Source organism: Arachis stenosperma, chromosome 2 (assembly GCF_014773155.1).
Source record: "Arachis stenosperma cultivar V10309 chromosome 2, arast.V10309.gnm1.PFL2, whole genome shotgun sequence".
NCBI classification, from domain to species: domain Eukaryota; kingdom Viridiplantae; phylum Streptophyta; class Magnoliopsida; order Fabales; family Fabaceae; genus Arachis; species Arachis stenosperma.
This window is the reverse complement of record NC_080378.1, coordinates 26,861,913-26,880,562: the sequence shown is the minus strand read 5'-3', so window position 1 is coordinate 26,880,562 and position 18,650 is coordinate 26,861,913. Positions and strand designations below refer to the sequence as shown.

The following is an 18,650-nucleotide window of genomic DNA, read 5'->3' as shown; positions in this document are numbered from 1 at the left end:
ACCCATGTAATTCACCTCTACCATTTCAGGGTTCTCAGGATCATAAGCTTCTTCTTCAGAAGATGCTTCTTTAATACTGTTGGATGCATTTTGCAATCCATTCAGACTCTGAGAAATCATGTTGACTTGCTGAGTCAACATTTTGTTCTGAGCCAATATGGCATTCAGAGCATCAATTTCAAGAACTCCCCTCTTCTGAGGCGTCCCATTACTCACAGGATTCCTCTCAGAGTTGTACATGAATTGGTTATTTGCAACCATGTCAATGAGTTCTTGAGCTTCTGCAGGCATTTTCTTTAGGTGAGTGGATCTACCTACAGAATGGTCCAGTGACATCTTAGAGAACTCAGATAGACCATCATAGAATATATCCAAAATGGTCCACTCTGAAAGCATGTCAGAAGGACACTTTTTGGTCAACTGCTTGTATCTTTCCCAAGCTTCATAGAGGGATTCACCATCTTTTTGCTTGAAGGTCTGAACATCCACTCTAAGCTTGCTCAGCTTTTGAGGAGGAAAGAACTTGGCCAAGAAGGCCGTGACCAGCTTATCCCAAGAGTCCAGGCTATCTTTAGGTTGTGAGTCTAACTATGTTCTAGCTTTGTCTTTTACAACAAAAGGGAAAAGCATGAGCCTATAGACTTCAGGATCTACTCCATTAGTCTTAATAGTATTACAGATCTGCAAGAACTCAGTTAAAAACTGATAGGGATCTTCTGATGGAAGTCCATGAAACTTGTAGTTTTGTTGCATTAGAGCAACTAGTTGAGGCTTCAGCTCAAAATTGTTTGCTCCAATGGCAGGGATTGAGATGCTTCTTCCATAAAAGTTTGAAGTAGGTGTAGTATAATCACCAAGCATCCTCCTTGCATTATGGTTGGGTTCGGCCATGTCTCTTTCTTTTTCGAGATTCTCTGTAAGGTTTTCTCTGGATTGTTGTACTTTAGCTTCTCTTAGCTTCTTCTTTAGAGTCCTTTCAGGTTCAGGATCTGCTTCAACAAGAATGTCCTTGTCCTTGCTCCTGCTCATATGAAAAAGAAGAGAATAAAAAAGAAGAGGAATCATCTATGTCACAGTATAGAGATTCCTTTATGTGAGTAGAAGAAAAGAAGAATAAGAATGAATAGGAGAAAAATTCGAACACAGAAGAGAAGAGAGGGTTCGAATTTTAAGATGAAGAGAAGTGTTAGTAAATAAATAAAATAAATAGAAAGAGATGAGAGGGAGAGAATTTCGAAAAATATTTTTGAAAAAAAAAGTTAGTGTTTTTCGAAAATTAAGAGAAAAAATAAAATTAAAATTAAAATTTGAAACAATTAATTAATTAAAAGAATTTTGAAAAAGAGGAAGGTGATTTTCGAAAATTAGAGAGAGAAAAGTATTTAGGTGGTTTTGAAAAAGATAAGAAGTTAGAAAAGATTTTTGAAATCAAATTTTTGAAAAAGATATGATTGAAAAAGATATGATTTAAATTTGTTTTGAAAAAGATTTGAAAAGGAAATTAAAAAGATTTTATTTTTAAAATTAAAATTGATTACTTGACTAACAAGAAACTAAAAGATATGATTCTAGAATTTAAAGATTGAACCTTTCTTAACAAGAAAGTAACAAACTTTAAATTTTTGAATCAATCACATTAATTGTTAGTAAAGTTTTTGAAAATAATGAAATAAAGATAAAAAAGATTTTGAAAATCAATTTTTTAAAAAAATTTTTAAAATAACAAAAGGAAAAAGATTTGATTTTTGAAAAAAATTTGAAAAGATAAGATTTTTAAAATTGAAATCTTGACTTGACTAACAAGAAACAACTTATTTTAAAAAATTTTGACTAAGTCAACCAAAAGATTTCGAATTTTTGAGTAAAAGGAGGAAAAGATATTTTTTTTATTTTTGAATTTTTAATGATGAGAGAGAAAAACACAAATATGACCCAAAATATGAAAATTTTGGATCAAAACACATGATGCATGCAAGAACACTATGAATGTCAAGATGAACACCAAGAACTCTTTGAAGATCAAGATGAACATCAAGACTTATTTTTGAAAAATTTTCAAGAGAGGAAAATATGCAAGACACCAAACTTAGAAATTTTCAATGTTTAGACACTATGAATGCAAAAATACATATGAAAAACAACAAAAGACACAAGACAAGAAAATATGAAGATCAAACATAGAAAATCATCAAGAACAATTTGAAGATCATGAAGAACACATGCATGAATTTTCAAAAATTTGTAGAAAATTAAAAAGATGCAATTGACACCAAACTTAAAATTGACACTAGACTCAAACAAGGGACACAAAATATTTTTTGTTTTTATGATTTTATTACTTTTTTTTGGATTTTTTTGAAAATTACTTTTTAGAAAAACGAAAACAAAATAAAAAATTTTTGAAAGTTTTTTGAAAACTTTTTGAAAAGAAAATTACCTAATCTGAGCAACAAGATGAACCGTCAGTTGTCCAAACTCAAACAATCCCCGGTAACGGCGCCAAAAACTTGGTGCACGAAATTGTGATCATCAACAATGGCGCCATAGACTTGGAGCTCTCAAATGTGAATCACACTTTGTCACAACTTCGCACAACTAACCAGCAAGTGCACTGGGTCATCCAAATAATACCTTACGTGAGTAAGGGTCGATCCCACGGAGATTGTCGGTATGAAGCAAGCTATGGTCATCTTTGTAAATCTCAGTCAGGCGGATTCAAATGGCTATAATAGTTTTCGAATATAAAGATAAATAAAGCATAAAATAAAGATAGAGATACTTATGTAATTCATTGGTGGGAATTCCAGATAAGCGCATGAAGATACTGTGTTCCTTCTGAATCTCTACTTTCCTACTGCTTTCATCCAATCATTCTTACCCCCTTTCCATGGCAAGCTGTATGTTCGGGTTTCTCTGGCGTCAATGGCTACCTCCCGTCCTCTCAGTGAAAATGGTCCAAATGCGCTGTCACTGCACGGCTAATCATCTGTCGGTTCTCGATCATGTTGGAATAGAATCTAGTGATTCTTTTGCGTCTGTCACTACGCCCAACACTCGCGAGTTTGAAGCTCGTCACAGTCATCCCATCTCAGATCCTACTCGGAATACCACAGATAAGGTTTAGACTTTCCGGATCTTAGGAATGGCCGCCAATAATTCTAGCTTATACCACGAAGACTCCGATCTTTTGGAATGGAGGCTAAGAGATACGCGCTCAGTCTAAGGTAGAACGAAAGTGGTTGTCAGGCACGCGTTCATAGGTGAGAATGATGATAAGTGTCACAGATCCTCACATTCATCATGTTGAAGTGCAGCAAATATCTTAGAATAAGAATAAGTTGAATTGAATAGAAAAATAATAGTAATTTCATTAAGAGCCCTGGATGTCTACTTTCCAACGCAATTGAGAGCGTGCCATTTGGAGTTCTGTAGCTCCAGAAAATCTATTTCGAGTGCAGGGAGGTCAGAATCCAACAACATCTGTAGTCCTTTGTCAGTCTGAATCAGATTTTTGCTCAGGTCCCTCAATTTCAGCCAGAAAATACCTGAAATCATAGAAAAACACACAAACACATGGTAAAGTCTAGGAATGTGAATTTTGCATAAAAACTAATAAAAACATCCCTAAAAGTAGCTAAATCCTACTAAAAACTAACTAAAAACAATGCCAAAAAGCGTATAAATTATCTGCTCATCAGTGACCTCTTCCAAGGCTGTTGGGATCAACTCTCTCTCTTTCTCCATCATCTCTTTCTTCTTTGTTTCTTTTCTCCTTGCTTATTCTTCTATGTTCTCTGTGCTTTCTTTTTGTTCTGCTTTTTCTGGTAGGGATTCAGTGGCCATCATCAGTGGTATGTTGCTGTTTTGTTTCACTAGTGCTAAAAGGATTTCTTCTGTTCCTTCTTATTCTATCCTTGCTATCTGTTCTGGATTGTATTGTAATTGTTCTGCCTCCTTCCTTTTACTGTTAGTTGATTTTGGTATATCTGTCATTGTTAATTTCTCCAACTTTTCTAGCATTCTTGCGGTAACCCTTTGCTGGGATATTGCGTTTTTTTCTTTCCTTTCCTCCGAGTCTCCATTTTGTTGATTTTCCCTACTTTCACTATGTTTCCTATCAAATCAGCTTTCAACCATGTGTCCAGCTCTTTAGATTTGTTTTCTCCCTTTTTCTCGTCCTCTATTTCTTGTTGGTAGTTGCTTTTCTCATGCCCTATCAGCCTGCGGTAGTAACAGAATTTAGGTAGCTTTTCATATTTAAAATCTATCCAGATCAACCCATCTTCCTTGCTGCCAATATTCGCCCCTTTTAGGATGGGTTTGTTTGTGTTAAGAGTTACTATAGCTTTTATGAAACGCACTTGGTCTCTTGTGTTTTCAAAAACATCACACTCTTTAACAATACCCAAAGCAGAGGCTATCTTCCACCCTAACCTTGCAGTCTTATAGTGTTCAAGTAAGTTCTATATTTGCACCTTGATGTCAGCTTTGCCTAGTCCTTTCTCTATTGGATCCTCGCTTCTATCCCATTTCTTTAAGAGAAACCACAAGTTTCTAAAATACCATGGACTCCCTTTCAGCACTCTATCTAAGTCTGTTTCTTTCTGAAAAAAATGGTAAATCTTGGCTTCAACTCTACTATTCTCAGTCCTTTTGGTTTCTTCCAAATATTCTGCATTGCAGATTGTATCCATGCACTGTTGATGCTTTTTTCGGTCAGTAATCTTCCTATTAAGCTATTTTTGCACCATTGTAAGCCTTCCCTCACGTCTTTATTGTTGAACACAACCAGGAGTTCTTCATCCTCTTGGTCTTGGGTTGTGTTTTGTGTATCTAGTATGGTGTTTGTGTTTGACATGTTGATTGTGTTTGATAGAACATAATCTCCACTAACTTTTGTTGCACAGCGGCGGGAAAGCATGATGTGTACAGAAAGTTTGCACTACACTCCTTCAAACCCTAGGAGAGCATTGAGTTAGGAGGAGATAGGATACCAGCCCCCAAACAATAGACTTGAGACCGCCTCTCTACATAAATCTTATGCTTTAGTCTTATAAATAATGCAGTTTTCCATTTTTGGTATCATAATGAAAAAATGGCATGCTTCCTATGATACCAGCACATGCATTTGAATTCTATTTTTTTGTATGCTGATGGGGCACAAGGTCCCATGAAGCACAAGGCCCCACATGAATTTGAAATTTGCTTTTTGGACTAGATTAAAGTCAGACAGACTCGACCCAACCACAAGGACAGCTAATCCTCTTCTCTTTGCCACTTAACGCTCAGCACTCTAACTAATTAGTTTTTGTTATGAAAATAAGAATTAGGGTTTGAGGAAAGGAGGAGAGAGAATAGGAAGAATGATAGGTAATTTTATTATTGATTATGTACATTAGAGAACATGAGAGGGACTATTTATAGCCAAGGGTCCAACTCTTAGCCAAAGGCCCAACGCTTTGCTAAGGCATCCATAATAAATATATTTATAACACTCTCCCTTAGATGTCCCTAGTAGTAATAGTAGACTAGTGCCTCATTAAAAAATCTTACTAAAAAAAATATAGTGAAGAAAAAAGAGTACACTGTCTTGTAATATGTTAGGTAGCTGCCTCGCTAAAAACCTTACTAAGAAAACCTAAAGTGAGATAAAAATCATGGTTAAGGAAAAGAGTACAGCCCGTATTACTCCCCCTGATAATTACATCACTTGATATTTCTTAGTCGGTGTATTCCTATCTTGTACACTAGCTTCTCAAATGTTGAAGCAGGTAGTGCTTTAGTGAACATATATGCTAAATTATCATTGGAACGGATTTGTTGAACATCTATATCACCACTTTGTTGAAGATCATGAGAGTAGAAAAGCTTTGGTGAAATATTCTTTGTTCTCTCTCCTTTGATGTATCATTCTTTTAGTTAATGTATGCAAGCAGAGTTATCTTCGTGTATGATTGTTGGCATTTTTTTCACAGGTAAGCCACACATATCTTGGACATATTGGGTGACTGACCTAAGCCAAACACATTCTCGAGTTACTTCATGAATTGCTAATATTTTTGCATGAATTGTGGATGTTGCAATTATAGTTTGCTTTGTTGAGCGCTAAGATATAGTTGTGCCTCCACATGCGAATAGATAATCTATTTGTGATCTGCCTTTATGCAGATCAGAAAGAAAACTTGCATCTACATATCTAACTAATTGAAATGTTGATTCATTGAGTAAAATAAATAAACCTTTATCAACAGATCCCTGGAGATATCTTAATATATGTTTAACACTATTCTAATGTCTTCTAGTTGGACAGGAGCTAAATCTCGATAACAAGTTTACTGAAAAAGCTATATCTGGTCTTGTATTGTTAGCGAGATACATTAGTGCACCAATAGCACTAAGATAGGATACTTCAAGAGCAAGGGGCTCCTCATTATTTTCACATGGTTAAAATGGATCTTTATTCACATCTAGTGATCTCACCACCATTAGAGTACTCAATGGGTGTGCCTTGTCCATGTAAAATTTTTTCAAAAGTTTCTCAGTATAAATTGACTAATGGATGAATATACCATCATTCAAGTGTTCAATTTGTAAACTAAGACAAAATTTTATTTTACCAAGATCTTTCATTTCAAATTCTATTTTTAAATAATCCACGATTTTTTTAATCTCTTCAGGTGATCCGATGATGTTTAAATCATCAACATATACTGCAACAATAACAAATTTGGATTTAGATTTCTTTATGAACACACATGGGCATATACGATCATTTTTGTATCCATCTTTCAATAAGTACTCACTGAGATGTTTATACTACATAAGCCCAGATTGTTTTAATCTATACAAGAATTTTTGAAGTTTTACTGAACAAATCTCTAGGGAATTATTGTATATTTCAGGCACTTTGAGTCCTTCAGGGACTTTCATATAAATTTTTTTATCAATTGAGCCGTATAAATAGGTTGTAACAACATCCATTAGGTGCATGTCAAGCTTTCATGCACATCCAGACTAATCAGATATCTTAATGTTATTGAATCTACCACAGGAGAATATGTTTTCACATAGTCAATACCGGGTTTTTGTGAGAACCATTGTGCTACTAGTTGTGCTTTGTATATTTCTATTTCATTTTTCTACTTTTGTTTGTGCACAAAAATTCACTTGTACCCCCATTGATTCTATAGCTTCAGGGGTTTTAACTATAGGACTAAAAACTTCACGTTTTCTAAGTGAAGTTAATTTAGCGTGAATTACGTCTTTCTATTTTGGTCAATCATCTCTCTGTCTGCATTCTTTGACATATTTTAGTTTATGATCTTCCTCTTGCTTTACTATTTCTACGGCAATATTATAAGCAAAAATATTGTCGACAACAGTATTTTTCGGTCCCATATTTTTTCAGTAGTGACATAACTTATTAAAATCTCTTCATTTTTAGGTACCTGAACCTCTTCAGATGTTTCATTAATAGTTATGTCTTCAGATCTCCTTTGAGTATTTGCCTCCAAATTGTAACCATCATGATTGATTATCTCTCTCCTTTTCTGAAGATTTTTATCCTTAGAACTTATTGGTCTTCCACGCTTTAGGCGTGGATTGCTTTCATTTACATTAACAATTTGATCTTTCAAAATACTTATTTTTATTGGGGCATTTGTAGCTGGAATGTGAGATTTTGTTACTCTCTTTAGGTCAGTAAATGCGTCTGGCAATTCGTTTGTAATATTTTGCATATGAATTAACCTTTGTACTTCTATTTCACATTGTCTAGTGCGAGGATCTAAATATAATAACGACAATATATTCCAAGTAATTTTCTTTTCCAACTGCTTATTTTCTCCCTCTAATTTTGGAAAATTTGTTTAATCAACGTGGCAATAAGAAAATCTTGCCTTAAATAAATCACCCATCATGGGTTCGAAATATTTTATAATTGACGGGGATTCATAACTAACATATATCCCCAATCTTCTTTGGAGTCCCATCTTTCTACCTTATGGTGGAGTAATTAGGACGTAAATCGCACATCCAAATATCCTAAGATGAGAAATATTTGGCTCATGACCGCAAGCCAGTTGTAAAGGAGAGGATTTCATGTAACTTGTCGGTCTTAAGCGTATAGGTGCTGCAGCATGCAAAACAGTATGCCCCCATGCTGAAATAGGCAATTTAGTTCTCATAAGTAATGATCTAGCTCTATTAACTAAAGGTGGTTAATCAATAATTCTGCTAGACCATTCTGAGTGTGTACATGAGCAATAGGCTCTTCTATAGTAATTTCAGTTGACACACAATAATCATTAAATGATTGTGACCTAAATTCACCAGCATTATCAAGGTGTATTTCCTTTATAACATTGTCTAAAAAGTGAGTTTTTAATTTAATTATTTGAGCTAACAATCTCGCAAACGCCATGTTGCGAGTTGATAGTAGGCAAACGTGGGACCATCGTGAAGATGCATCTATTAAAACCATGAAATGTTTAAATGGTCCACGTGATGGGTGAATGGGCTCAGATATATCACCATGAATGCATTCTAAAAAAGATGGTGATTCGATCCCAATTTTTCTTGAGATGGTATTGTAATTAACTTTCTTTGAAAATATGCAAAACATGAGAATTCATTAAATTGGAGGATTTTATGTTCTTTTAGAGGATGACCAGATGAATTCTCGATGATTCTTCTCATCATAATTGAATCCAGATGACCTAAATAAACTTTTGATTTACTATAACATGTGATTCCACATTGCTAATAGTGGTGGAGTACAAACCTGAAGAAAGAGCAGATAGTTTCTCCAACAAGCATTTTTCTCCCGATCTTATAGTTGTAATATAAAGATATTCGTTATTTTCTTCTCGTGTAGTTTCTACATGGTATCCATTTTGGCGGATATCTTTAAAACATAGCAAGTTTCAATATGATTTACTTGATAGTAGTGCATTATTTATGAAGAACTTAGTTCCTTTAGATAATACTATAGTAGCTCTTCCAGAGCCTTCAATCATTTTTGTACTATCTAAAATCGTACTTACATTTACTTCCTTTGTAACAAGAGAGACAAAATATCTTTTGTCTCTAAGTATTGTATGTGTTGAAGCACTGTCAGCGAAACATAGTTCTTCATTGTTGAATTTGAGCGAAGCATGAGAAATATTCATATCTTCATTACAAAAAATAAAAAATTACTATTAGTGAAAAAAATTCAAAAGAAATTTAAAAGAAAACTTGAAATTACAATCAAAGGGAGAAAGAAAATAAAAAAATGATCTAAAATAAAAGATTTCTTGATTAATGTTCTTCTAAAAAGATCATCCAAAAAATATCATTGCTTGGGCCACCAAAATCAAAGGTTAAGGAAGTCATCAAGGTCTGCATAGATATCATCGGTGGATTTCAGATTCGTTTCAACACTATTAGTTTCAACTTCATCTATTTGAATAATCAAATTGGTCTCTTATGTTGCCCTTTTCTCTTGATAAAGTCTTGTTATAGCTTGACAAAATGCTCAGGGGTACGACATGTGCGCTACCAATGACCTTTTAATCCGCATCGATAGCACAAATTTTTCACATTTTGTGAATTGTTGCTCAGAGCATGCTTTTCATGTTTATTCTACTTTTGATTATGCGTATGAACACTATTGTTCCATTTGCCACGCCCACACCCACGTCCACGTCCACGGCCACGGTTTTGACCAATATTTTGATCGTAGTTTCATTTATGTTCACGAAATGCCGCATTCACTTCAGGAAAAGCGGTTGAGCCAGTAGGACGAACTTCATGGTTCTTCCTTAATAATTCATTATTTTGTTCTGCCAATAGGAGACATCCTATTAGATCAGAATACCTTTTGAAACCCATTTCATGGTACTATTGTTGCAACAGCACGTTGGAAGCGTGGAATGTGGAATAAGTTTTTTCCATTAAGTCCTTGACGAACGAATTTTTTGCGTGGTTTAGAATTTCACAAATAAATTCTCATTGAAAGTATAGCTTCTAAACCAACAAAGAATCCTTTCGTGCAAAAGTTTTGGTTGTCACAAGTAACAAACCCCTGATAAAATTGATAACCGAAATATTTAAACCTTGGGTCGTCTCTCAAGGAATTGCAGGGAAGTGTTCTTGTTATTGGTTATGTAAAGGTATATTTTGGGGTTTTTAAGATAAGAAGCAAGAATAGTAAATGGCAAAAGGAATAAACTAATAACTAGAAATGCTCTTAACAAGGTATGAGAACTGGGTGTCCTATCCTAGTTATCCTTATCAATTGTCATGAGAATTGTTCATTGCTCCCACTTGGTCAATGATGAGCGGATATTTTATACGCTTTTTGGTAGTGTTCTCATATAGTTTTTAGCATGTTTTATTCACTTTTTATTATATTTTTATTAATTTTTATGCAAAATCATATTTCTGGACTTTACTATGAGTTTGTGTGTTTTTCTGTAATTTCAGGTATTTTTTGGCTGAAGTTGAGGGACTTGAGCAAAAATCTGATTCAGAGGCTGAGAAAGGACTGCAGATGTTGTTGGATTCTGACCTCTCTGCACTCAAACGCGTTTTTCTGGAGCTACAGAAGTCCAATTGGCGCGCTCTCAATTGGTCTAGAAAGCTAACATCTTGGGCTTTCCAGCAATGTATAATAGTCCATACTTTGCTCGAGATTTCATGGCCCAAACTGGCGTTTAAACGCCAGCCAGAGACCATTTTCTGGCGTAAAACGCTGGAACTGGCACCAGAGCTGGAGTTAAACGCCCAAACTGGCACCCAAGCTGGCGTTTAACTCCAAGAATGGCCTATGCATGTGAAAGTTTCAAAGCTCAGCCCAAACACTCACCAAGTGGCCCCGGAAGTGGATTTCTGCACTATCTGCACTTAGTTACTCATTTTCTGTAAACCTAGGTTACTGGTTTAGTATAAAAACTACTTTTAGAGATTCATTTAGGAACTTATGACATTTTACATCTCATATTGTATCTTCTACGGCATGAGTCTCTAAACCCCATAGGTGGGGTGAGGAGCTCTGCTGTGTTTCAATGGATTAATGCAATTACTATTGTTTTCTATTCAATCACGCTTGCTTCTGTTCTAAGATACTCACTCGTACTTCAGTATGAAGAATGTGATGATCTGTGACACTCATCATCATTCCCAAATTTATGAATGCGTTCTTGACAACCACTTCCGTTCTATCTGAGCTCAATATAGTCATTGGGCGACAGCTTCAGTGCGTATCTCTTGGGTTTCTAATCCACGAGTTTGACTTGCATCTCCTGACAACAGAGCATTCAAACTCTTGAGATCGGAACCTTCGTGGTAGAGGCTAGAACCAATTGGCAGCATTCCTGATATCCGGAAAGTCTAAACCTTGTCTATGGTATTTCGAGTAGGATCTGGGACGGGATGACTGTGACGAGCTTCAAACTCACGAATGTTAGGCACAGTGACAGTGTGCAAAAGGATAAAGAGATCCTATTCCGACACAAGTGAGAACCAACAGATGATTAGCCATGCGGTAGCTGTTCCTGGTATTTTTCATCCGAGACGAGAGATCCGACAGTTGATTAGCCGTACAGAAACCGTACCTGGACCATTTTCACTGAGAGGATGGATGGTAGCCTTTGACAACGGTGATCCACCAACATATAGCTTTCCATAGAAGGAGCTATGCGTGTTTGGAGAAGAAGACAATAGGAAAGCAGAAATTTAGAAGACAGAGCATCTCTGAACTTCAACCTGTTCTCCATTACTGAACAACAAGTATCATTAATTTCATGCTCTTTTACCTTTTACAAATGAAATTATTTTTATCACTAATATCCTGACTAAGAGTTACAGAATAACCATAGCTTGCTTCAAGCCGGAAATCTCCGTGGGATCGACCCTTACTCACGTAAGGTATTCTTTGGACGACCCAGTGCACTTGCTGGTTAGTTGTATCGGAGTTGTGAAAAGTGTGAACCACAATTCCGTGCACAAGTCAACCTCTAACAATGAAGGTGTATCAAGTGGATAAATCAATTTGATTTTCCAGGTCCTAGTCAACTCCTATGAAAAGACTAGAGTTAGTGGAATTCAAATCAACTAGCAAATATAACAATTATCCATCAACAAAGGAGTTTGATAACTCAAGTGTCACCAATTACTCAACCAAAGCCAAGAGATTCAATAACAACAAATGGAGAAACAAACAATAAACATGAAATACCTCAAATTGCATTAATAAGAGAAATCAAATCTAACATGAGAATTCATAAATTAAAGTAATAGAAAAAATAAAAGTAGAAGAAAAACTAAATTAAAGGAACATTGAACCTAGAATTAGGAAGAAATAAACCTAAAACTAAGAGAAATCCTAAATCCTAAAACCTAGAGAGGGGAAAGAGCCTCTCTCTCTAAAAACTACATCTAAAACCTAAATTGTGAATGAAAAGTATGAATGAATTCTTGAATCTGCTCCACTTCCAGCCTCTAATTTGTGTTTTCTGGATCAAAAGCAGTCCAGAAATCGCTGGGGGTGATTTCTGATACGTACAGCACGTGGCGCATGTCACTCGTACGCGTAGGTCACGCGTGCACATGGTTTGGCAAAATTCCTTGTCACGCGTACTGATGAGCGGATAATTTATACGCTTTTTGGCATTGTTTTTAGGTAGTTTTTAGTAAATTCAAGCTACTTTTAGGGATGTTTTCATTAGTTTTTATGGTAAATTCATATTTCTGGACTTTACTATGAGTTTGTGTGTTTTTCTGTGATTTCAGGTAATTTCTGGCTGAAATTGAGGGACTTGAGCAAAACTCTGAAAAAGGCTGACAAAAAGGACTGCTGATGCTGTTGGAATCTGACCTCCCTGTACTCGAAATGGATTTTCTGGAGCTACAGAACTCCAAATGACGCGCTCTCAGCGGCGTTGGAAAGTAGACATCCAGAGCTTTCCAGCAATATATAATAGTCCATACTTTATTCGGAAATTGACGACGTAACTTGGCGTTGAACGCCAAGTACATGCTGCTGTCTGGAGTTAAACGCCAAAAACACGTCATGATCCGGAGTTGAACGCCCAAAACACGTTATAACTTGGAGTTCAACTCCAATAAACACCTCAGCTCGTGGATAGATCAAGCTCAGCCCAAGCATACACCAAGTGGGCCCCGGAAGTGGATTTATGCATCAATTACTTACTCATGTAAACCCTAGTAGCTAGTCTAGTATATATAGGACATTTAACTATTGTATTAGACGTCTTTTGACCACGTTTAATCTTTGGTCTCAGTTTTGTTTTATTCTTCATCTTAGGAGACTATTGATCACGTTTTGGGGGCTGGCCATTCGGCCATGCCTGAACCTTTCACTTATGTATTTTCAACGGTGGAGTTTCTGCACACTATAGATTAAGGGTGTGGAGCTCTGCTGTACCTCAAGTTTCAATACAATTACTATTACTTTCTATTCAATTCTCTTTTATTCTTATTCCAAGATATACGTTGCACTTCAACTTGATGAATGTGATGATCTGTGACACTCATCATCATTCTCACCTATGAACGCACGTGACTGACAACCACTTCCGTTCTACCTTAGGCCGGGCGCATATCTCTTAGATTCCCCAACAGAATCTTCGTGGTATAAGCTAGATAGATGGCGGCATTCATGGAGATCCGGAAAGTCTAACCTTGTATGTGGTATTCCGAGTAGGATCCCGGGAATCCGGAAAGTCTAACCTTGTCTGTGGTATTCCAAGTAGGATTCCGGTATTGAATGACTGTGACGAGCTTCAAACTCCTGAAGGCTGGGCGTTAGTGACAAACACAAAAGAATCAATGGATTCTACTCCAACCTGATTGAGAACCGACAGATGATTAGCCGTGCTGTGACAGAGCATTTGGACCATTTTCACTGAGAGGATGGGATGTAGCTATCAACAAGGGTGATGCCTCCAGACGATTAGCCGTGCAGTGACAGCGCATAGGACCATTTTCCCGAGAGGATTAAAAGTAGCCATTGATGATGGTGATGCCCTACATACAGCTTGCCATGGAAAGGAGTAAGAAGGATTGGATGAAGGCAATAAGAAAGTAGAGATTCGAAAGGATTCTAGCATCTCCACACGCCCATCTGAAATTCCCACGTTTGATTTACATAAGTATTTCTATCCCTTTTTATTTTCTATTTATTATTAATTTTCGAAACCCATAACCATTTAATCTGCCTAACTGAGATTTACAAGGTGACCATAGCTTGCTTCATACCAACAATCTCTGTGGGATCGACCCTTACTCACGTAAGGTATTACTTGGATGACCCAGTACACTTGCTGGTTAAGTTGAACGGAGTTGTGAGCTTCTCTAACAGTGCCTGGAACTCTTTGATCACAATTTCGTCCACCAAGTTTTTGGCGCCGTTGCCGGGGATTGTTCGAGTGTGGACAACTGACGGTTCATCTTGTTGCTCAGATTAGGTAATTTTCTTTTCAAAAATCTTTTTCAAAATTTTTCTTTTATTTTTCGTTTTTTTTTTTCGAAAAAAAAATAATAATAATAAAAATCCAAAAAAAAAATCATAAAACCATAAAAAAAATCAAAAATATTTTGTGTTTCTTGTTTGAGTCTTGAGTCAATTTTTAAGTTTGGTGTCAATTGCATGCTTTAAAAATTTTTCTTGCATTTTTTCGAAAATTCCATGCATTCATAGTGTTCTTCATGATCTTCAAGTTGTTCTTGATAAGTCCTCTTGTTTGATCTTGATGTTTTCTTGTTTTGTGTTGTTTGTTGTTTTTCATGTGCATTTTTCGTTTGTTAGAGTCCATGCATTAAAGATTTCTAAGTTTGGTGTCTTGCATGTTTTCTTTGCATCAAAAATTTTTCAAAATTATGTTCTTGATGTTCATCATGATCTTCAAAGTGTTCTTGGTGTTCATCTTGACATTCATAGTGTTCTTGCATGCATCTTGTGTTTTGATCCAAAATTTTATGTTTTGGGTCATATTTGTGTTTTTCTCTCTCATCTTTAAAAATTCAAAAATCAAAAAAATATCTTTTCCTTGTTTCCCTCCAAATTTTCAAAATTTTGGTTGACTTGGTCAAAAATTTTTAAAAATTAGTTGTTTCTTACAAGTCAAGTCAAAATTTCAATTTTAAAAATCTTATCTTTTCAAAATCTTTTTCAAAAATCATATCTTTTCCATTTTTTTATTTATTTATTTTCAAAAATTTTAAAAATTATTTTTTCAAAATCTTTTTCTTATCTTTACATCATATTTTCAAAAATATGCTAACAATTAAATATGATTGATTCAAAAATTTGAAATTTGTTACTTGCTTGTTAAGAAAGGTTCAATCTTTAAATTCTAGAATCTTATCTTGTAGTTTCTTGTTAGTTAAGTCTTTTTAAAAAAAAAAATTAAATCTTTTTCAAAATATCTTTTTCTTAAAATTTTCATCTTATCTTTTTATCTTATCCTTCTCAAAATTTTATCTTTTTCAGAATTTGATTTCAAAATATCTTATCTAAACTTCTTATCTTCTTATCTTTTCAATTTTGATTTCAAATCTTTTTCAACTCACTAATTAACTTTTTGTTTGTTTCTTATCTTTTTCAAAACCACCTAACTACTCTTTCCTCTCTAATTTTCGAAAATATCTCACCCCTTTTTCAAAAATCCTTTTTAATTAACTAATTGTTTCATGTTTTAATTTTAATTACATTTTATCTCTAATTTTCGAAAATTACTAACCCCTTTTTCAAAATTATTTTTGGAAATTCTCCCTCTCTTTTCTTATTCTATTTAATTATTTATTTACTAACACTTCTCTTCACCTCTCTTCATCTAAAAATCCGAACCATTCTCCTTTCCTTATCCCCTTTCTTCTTCTACTAACATAAAGGAATCTCTATACTGTGACATAGAGGATTCCTCTTCTTTTCTTGTTTTCTTCTCTTTCATATGAGCAGGAACAGGGAAAAAGGCACTCTTGTTGAAATTGATCCAGAACCTGAAAGGAATCTGAAGAGAAAATTAAGAGAAACTAAATTACAACAATCCAGAAACAACCTTTCAGAAATTTTCGAACAAGAGAAGGAGATGGCAGCCGAAAATAATAATAATGCAAGGAGAATGCTTGGTGACTTCACAAAGCCAACGTCCAAATTTGATGGAAGAAGCATCTCCATTCCTACCATTGGAGCCAACAACTTTGAGCTGAAACCTCAGCTAGTTGCCTTAATGCAACAAAACTGCAAGTTTTATGGACTTCCATCTAAAGATCCTTATCAGTTTTTAACTGAGTTCTTGCAGATCTGTGAGACTGTAAAGATGAATGGAGTTGATCCTGAAGTCTACAGACTCATGCTTTTCCCTTTTGCTGTAAGAGACAGAGCTAGAATATGGTTGGATTCACAACCTAAGGATAGCCTGGACTCCTGGGATAAGCTGGTCACAACCTTCTTGGATAAATTCTTTCCTCCTCAAAAGCTGAGCAAGCTGAGAGTGGATGTTCAAACCTTCAAACAAAAAGATGGTGAATCCCTCTATGAAGCTTGGGAAAGATACAAGCAGCTGACCAAAAGATGTCCATCTGTCATGTTTTCAGAATGGACCATATTAGATATATTCTATTATGGTCTATCTGAATTTTCGAAAATGTCATTGGACCATTCTGCAGGTGGATCTATTCACCTGAAGAAAATGCCTGAAGAGGCTCAAGAACTCATTGACATGGTTACAAACAACCAATTCATGTACACTTCTGAGAGGAATTCCGTGAATAATGGGATACCTCAGAAGAAAGGAGTTCTTGAAATTGATGCTCTGAATGCCATATTGGCTCAGAACAAAGTGTTGACTCAACAGGTCAACATGATCTCTCAAAATCTGAATGGATGGCAACATGCATCCAACAGTACTAGAGAGGCAGCTTCTGAAGAAGCTTATGATCCTGAGAACCCTGCCATGGCAGAGGTTAATTACATGGGTGAACCTTATGGAAACACATATAACTCATCATGGAGAAATCATCCAAATTTCTCATGGAAGGATCAACAAAAGCCTCAACAAGGCTTTAACAATGGTGGACGCAATAGGCTGAGCAATAACAAGCCATATCCATCATCTTCTCAGCAACAAACAGAGAATTCTGAACAAAACACCTCTAATTTAGCCAATCTAGTCTCTGATATGTCAAAGGCCACTTTCAGTTTCATGAGTGAAACAAGATCCTCCATTAGAAATCTGGAGGCACAAGTGGGCCAGCTGAGTAAGAAAGTCATTGAAACTCCTCCTAGTATTCTCCCAAGCAATACAGAAGAGAATCCAAAAAGAGAGTGCAAAGCCATTGACATAGTCAATATGGCCGAATGCACAAGGAAGGAGGAGGACGAAAATCCTAGTGAGGAAGACCTCCTGGGACGTCCCCCAAGCAAGAAGGAGTTTCCTATTAAGGATCCAAAGGAATCTGAGGCTCATATAGAGACCATAGAGATTCTATTAAATCTCCTTCTGCCATTCATGAGCTCTGAAGACTATTCTTCCTCTGAAGAGGATGAAGATGTAACTGAAGAGCAAGTTGCTCAATACTTAGAAGCTATCATGAAGCTGAATGCCAAGTTATTTGGTAATGAGACTTGGGAAAGTGAACCTCCCTTGCTCATTAGTGAACTGGATACATGGATTCAACAAATTTTACCTCAAAAGAAACAAGATCCTGGCAAGTTCTTAATACCTTGTACCATAGGCACCATGACCTTTGAAAAAGCTCTATGTGATCTGGGGTCAGGGATAAATCTTATGCCACTCTCTGTAATGGAGAAGCTGGGGATCATTGAGGTACAACCTGCCTTGTTCTCATTACAACTGGCAGACAAGTCATTGAGACAAGCCTATGGAATAGTAGAGGACGTGTTAGTAAAGGTTGAAGGCCTTTACATCCCTGCTGATTTCATAATCTTAGATACTAGGAAGGAAGAGGATGATTGCATCATCCTTGGAAGACCTTTCCTAGCCACAGCAGGAGCTGTGATAGATGTCAACAGAGGTGAATTAGTCCTTCAATTGAATGGGGACTACCTTGTGTTTAAGGCACATGGCCATCCCTCTGTGACAGAAGAGAGTAAGCATGCAGAGCTTCTCTCAGTTCAGAGTCAAGAAGAGCCCCCACAGTCAAACTCTAAGTTTGGTGTTGGGAGGCCACAACCAAACTCTAAGTTTGGTGTTAAGACCCCATATCCAAACTCTAAGTTTGGTGTTGGGACTACACAACATTGACCTGATCACCTTGTAGCTCCATGAGAGCCACTGTCAAGCTATTGACATTAAAGAAGCGCTTGTTGGGAGGCAACCCAATTTTATTTATCTAATTTTTATTTTATTTTATTGTTATTTTGTGTTTTATTAGGTACATGATCATGAGGAGTCACGAAAAAATCATAAAAATTAAAAACAGAATCAAAAATAGCAGAAGAAAAAAATCACACCCTAGAGGAAGCACAGGCTGGCGTTCAACGCCAGTAAGATGCATCTGGCCGGCGTTCAACGCCAGAACAGAGCATCATTCTGGCGCTGAACGCCAGAAACAAGCAACATTCTGGCGCTGAACGCCAGGAATGTGCCTAGAGAGGAAAAGCTGGCGCTGAACGCCAGTAA

At 36.0% G+C, this 18,650-nt stretch overlaps 1 non-coding gene across 1 annotated transcript; it reads left to right on the top strand.

The window, feature by feature from the left end:
• The first annotated feature begins 390 nt into the window (after positions 1-390).
• Positions 391-498, top strand: LOC130965013 (small nucleolar RNA R71). Its single transcript, XR_009081072.1, has one exon. It is a non-coding gene; the product is annotated as a small nucleolar RNA R71 (small nucleolar RNA).
• The last annotated feature ends 18,152 nt before the right edge of the window (positions 499-18,650 follow it).